Source organism: Chiloscyllium plagiosum, unplaced genomic scaffold, assembly GCF_037043375.1.
Source record: "Chiloscyllium plagiosum isolate Xiang-an unplaced genomic scaffold, Cpla_swu_hap1 HiC_scaffold_31, whole genome shotgun sequence".
Classification (NCBI taxonomy): domain Eukaryota; kingdom Metazoa; phylum Chordata; class Chondrichthyes; order Orectolobiformes; family Hemiscylliidae; genus Chiloscyllium; species Chiloscyllium plagiosum.
Window position 1 is genome coordinate 69498914 of NW_028270169.1, and position 5783 is coordinate 69504696.

Consider the following 5783-nt stretch of genomic DNA (forward strand, 5'->3'; position numbering starts at 1 on the left):
GGACATGAAGGTCAAATTAAGATAACGGTTCAAGAACATTTAGTCTATGGAAGTGGTATGTGACTTTAGTTCCAAATATATGTTTCCGTTCTTCCAGTACATCTTTTTGACGCCCAGAAAACATTGATTGTTTTCTATATTCACTTTGTTTCGCGACATCTGTCTTCTGGTCGACCAGGGACAACTTGAATTTGCGTCTGCATTGAATAAGATTTCGCTTTTCTTTCGAGAAGGAAACCTGTGCATTATGTACCACTTATCATGCTGATGGCAAAGAAGTTCAAAATGAATTACGGTTTATGGATCGTGAGCAAGAATGAAGTGATCCATTTGCGAACAGATGTCACCACGCCCTATTCCTCCATCGGACCTGAACGGTCCATTGGCAGAGTCTGCAGACAGGAAATGTCTAAGTGACTAGTCCTTTGTTCAGTTTGATTTGATACCAATGGTAGTGCTGTTTTGGTGCAGAAATGTGTCAACATCTCTGACGTTAGAGTCAAAATTTAAGTCCATCTACTCATAAGTGTCTTCTCATATCGGAACATGCTGACATGAAAATATCTAACTCTGATAGCAAAGGTTTTCTCATTAAACTGGGAGTATGTTTAACTAAGCAATTCAGACAGCCAGGATGAATAATTGGCATTTGGTTCTTCAAGCTCAGCTCTCCGCACCAACTGCTCCAACGAAGGCCGTGGATAAGATCCACATCGATTATTTTGGTCAATTTTAGCCTCAACAACAACCTATTGTTCTGAACAATGCTACACCACAAGCAGAGGGCTAAATCGTTAATTTTCAATTTCAGTTCTTAATGCACAGTTTCTTACGAATGTGGACAGCAGAAGACCGTAAACATTCCATTTCTAATATTTCCAGAAAATTCTATTCCGCTGATATCGCCTTGCCTTTTCACATCGCAAGCCAGGAACCTGGATCAGTCGAGTTCCTTTCCACACATGGAGTTGCTTTTTTCTAATTCATTGACTGCTGATATAATAGATTATTGGCCTTGAGAGTCAGCTGCAAATTAGGTTGAACTTTCTCAGCTTGATTTTCAACTGATCCTAAAAAAAAATTCATCACTTGCAGGTAAATGTATTGCATTGCTTCTTGTTTTGCTGAATTCCATCCCCCGAACATCCAAATTTCACGATAGTTCGACAAATGTGTTGAAACTGATTCGTGTTGGAAGTTGGTGGCTTTTTGTGTCTCGACATATAATTTATTCAATTAGATGACTGGGTCAGTCTTGAAATTACTTCGGATTCTTCAGAGTTGAAAATTTACTTTCGATTGAATGCAAAGCTCAAGCTCCACGAAATCCAAATCCTGCAAAGGAATTAATGACTTTTAAAAGAATCGACGCTGTGAACAGGAATCGAACCTGCGCAGGGAGACCCCACTGGATTTCAAATCCAACGCCTTAACCTCTCGGCCATCACAGCTGCGGCAAAATTGTCAATATTCACAGTAAAACAACTGAATTCATTTGTTGGAAGAACAAATTTTCAAGACCCAAAGATTTCGCCAAATCCTTTGCAGTGACCCAGAGAACGTTACCTTTGCAGATTGACAGGCTTTCATCGCAAACTAGATTCTGACACAGCTGAAGTTGTGGGAATGATTCTTCGTCGAATTATAGAGTCACGGATGTACACCACACGAAGAGAGGATCATTGTCTCACTGCATCCGATCGATTTTGACTCAATTGTTCATCATCTGGTGCCAAATTAAATATGCTGTTGTGTTTTAATATTCATCGAAATATGGTATTAGAAAAATTGATGCTAAGTCCATAAACACTAGCTACATTCGTAAAAAAATATCAGAATTAGAAAGAATGCAGAACCAATTTACAGGAATGGATCCAGCAACTAATCGTTTGTTCTGACATCAGGTAATGAACTTGTGAGCACAAGAGAGGAAGATTAACCGAAGATTTGGAACTTGAAATCGTCTTGACGGAATTATTTGCAAAGTTTTTGCGGTTGTTCTCGAGTCATCAAGTCGTTGAACAATACAACACGGAAAGTGGCCCTTTTTTCCAACTTGACCATGGTGGACAGATATCCTAAATTAATAGGTCCCATTTGCCAACATTTGGCCCACATCCCTCTAAACCTTGTTACTCATATATCCATCCAGATGCCAGTCAATGTTATAGTTGTACCAGTCTCCACCAATTTCTCTGGCAGCGCATTCTGGACACGTCTGAAAAAGTTGCCCCTGACGTCCCTTTTAAATCCTTACCCACTAATTTTAAACCGATGTTTTCTAAATTTTGACTTCCCCACCAGCCGGAAAACACCGTGACGAGTCAACCTATCCATGTCCCTCATGATTTAATAAATAGCAACGATTTGACTTTATCATACTTGTCAGGAGGGAAATGTGTGGAGATTATTTGTCGAAGGTTTGAAGTAGGACGTCTGATGTACAGATTTTTAGAAATGCATCTTGGAGAAGTTTTTAATAAGTCATTGAAGTCTAGTAGCAGTTGTAGAAGTCTGTTGTGAAAGCTGTAGAAGGATTTCAGGGTACGAGAACGAAGCATTATTTCCAATGTATGGTGGCTCAGTTCGACCGCACTTGGACTACAGTATGAGGAATTATAATCCTCAATTTAGGAAAGATACTAATTCCATATGAGGAATACCACGAATGGTGATTAGCCTTGATATCATGGTGATTAGTCCTCTGAATTGAAATTGGGCAAATCCCGCCTTTTTTAACAGTTTCAAAACAAGAGAGGTAATCTCATTGAGAGTTGCAAAATATTTGAAGAGATAAACAGGGTGGTGCAATTAAATGTTGTTCCCTCATTGGTGAATCTAGAAGCAGGGAGGACAATTTTAAAATGAAGCATTGTGATTTATGACCAGGATGAGAACTATTGAATTTTTGTCTTCGCCTTGACAAGTCTCGCTGTTCAGTGAGCCTTGGATATTTGGTCTTTGAATGCATCACTATCAGCCTGACCCGCTGACACTTACTGCATCACTATAGACCTGACCCCTCACACTTACCGCCTTAATATCAGCGTGAACCCCTCAAACTTACTGCATCACTATCCATCTGGTGCCCTCACATTTACTGCGCCACTTTCACTTCGAGACCCTCATTTTGACTGCGTCACTATCAGCCTGACTGCCAAACACTTACTTTGTCACTATCAGTCAAGCCCTTACACTTCCTCTGTTACTATCACCCTGACTCCTTACACTTACTGTGTCACTATCAGCCTGACTCCATCACACTTATTATGTAAGTATCAGACTGACGCCTCACACTTACCATGTCACTACAACACTGCCTCCTCAAACTTACTATGTCACTATCTCCTTGACCCTCTCACATTTACTGTGCCACAATCACACTGACCACCTCACACCTACTGCTTCACTATGAACTTCAACACTCACACTTACAGCGTCACGACCAGCCTGACTCACTCACAATTAACACTTGACAATCAGCATTACTCTCTCAAATTTATTTCATCATTATTAGGCTGAGGCACTCACACTGACAGAGTCACTAACAAACTGACCCCTTCATGCTTACTGCGTTGGTATCTCTCTGATCCCCTCAGAATTACTGCATCACAACCACTCTGATGCCCTAATACTTAATGCGCCACTATCCCTCTGGCACCTTCATACTTTCTGCATCACTCACTCCCTGACACATGCGCACCTCATGCATCCCTATCAGCCAAACCCCACTCACTAACGGCGTCACTCTCTCTCTAACAAGCTCACACCTTGACACTCTCTCACTTCGTGCATCAATATCAGCCTGACCCCCTCACGCTTACTGCATCACTATCAGCCTGATCGCTTCAAATGTACTGTGTCACTATCAGACTTACCCACTCATACTTACAGCATCACTATCACCTTGACCCCCAAACTTAGTGCGTCCAGATCACCCTGAACCTTTCACTCTTCTTGCGTCACCTTCACCCAGACCCTGCACACTATCACTCTGATCTCCTCATACTTGCTGCATCACTATAACTCTATCCCACTCACACCGTGTGTGTCACTATCACCCTGACAACGCATACTCACTGCACCACTATTATCCTGACTCCATCACAATTAATATATCATTATCAGCCTGACCCCTTACACTTACTGCGTCACTATCAACCTGTCCCCTCACATTTCCTGTGTCACTCTCAATCTGACACCCTCAAAGTGTCTGCGTCACTGTCACCCTGAACACGTCACACTTACCGCATGGGGGTCTACCTGAAACCTCACACTTATTGCGTCACTATCATCCTGAGCGGCTCACACTTACTGCGTCACTAGCACACCAACACTCTCACCTTTACTGGGTCATTATCGGCCTGACACCTCACATGTACTGCATCACTATTACCCTGACCCGCTCACACGTTTTGCGTCACTCCTGCCCTGACCCCCTCACAATTGCGATGTTGCTATCAGCCTGAGCCCCTCACTATCACGCTGACCAAGCTCACAATTACGACATCACTATCAACCTGACCCCCTCACACTTTCTCTGTCATTATCACCCTGACTCTCTCACACGTAATGCGTCACTGTTACACTGAGACACTCACATTTTCTGCGTCGTTATCAGCCGGACCCGCCGGCACACAGCGTCACTATCAACCTGGCCCCTCACACTTGCATGCCTCAATATCAGCGTGAACCCCTCACACTTACTGCATCACTGTCCGTCTGCCTCCTCATACTTACTGCACCTGTTTCACCTTGACATCCTCATTTTTACTGCGTCACCATCAGCCTGACAGCCACACACATATTGCGTCACTATCAGTGATGCCCTCCCACTTCCTATGTTAATATCACCCTCACTCCTAAAACCTACTGCGTCACTATCAGCCTGACTCCATCACACTTTTTGTATCAGTATCAGACTGACGCCTCACGCTTACCATGCAACTAAATCTCTGCTCCATCACACTGACTGCGTCACTATCAACCTGACCCCTCAGACGTACTGCGTCACTATCACCCTGACCCACTCACAATTTTTGTATCAGTTTCAGTCTGACGCCTCGCACTTACTGTGTAACTAAAACTCTCCCTCGTCACACTGACTGTGTCACTCTTAGCCTGACCCCTTCATTCTTACTGCGTCAATATCAGTATGACCCCTCAGACTTACTGCGTCACTCTCACTCTGATCCTCTCTCATTTATTGCGTCACTCTCACCCTGACCTCCTCACATTTACTGCATCGCTATCACCCTGACCCACTCACACAGACTTTGCTATTTTCACCTTGCCGGCCTTAATTTTACTGCGTCACCATCAGCACAACCGCCACACACTTATTGCGTCACTTTCAGTCACGCCCTCACACTTCCCATGTTACTATCACCCTGAATCCTTACACTTATTGTGTCACTATCAGTCTGACCTCTCACACTTACTGTGTCGTTATCAGCCTGACTCCATCACATTTATTGTGTCAGTATCAGACTGACGCCTCACACTTATCTTGTCACTAAAACAATGCCCCGTCACATTGACTGTGTCACTATCAGCCTCACACTTACTGCTTCACTATCGCAATGCTCCTCTCTCACTTACGACGTCATTTACACCCTGACACCCCACACTTCCTGCGGCACTATCACACTGAGGGCCTTACACTTAGTGTCACTGTCATCCTGACCCCTTACACTTACTGCGTCAGTATCACACTGGTATCTCACACCCACTGTGTCACTATCATCCTGAACCGCTTACACCTATTGCGTCACTATCACTTT

The 5783-nt window shown here is 43.6% G+C and overlaps 1 non-coding gene across 1 annotated transcript; it reads right to left on the reverse strand.

Annotated features, from left to right (window-relative positions):
- Positions 1-1369: 1369 nt before the first annotated feature.
- Positions 1370-1451, reverse strand: trnas-uga (transfer RNA serine (anticodon UGA)). Its single transcript has one exon. It is a non-coding gene; the product is annotated as a tRNA-Ser (tRNA).
- Between the last annotated feature and the right edge of the window lie 4332 nt (positions 1452-5783).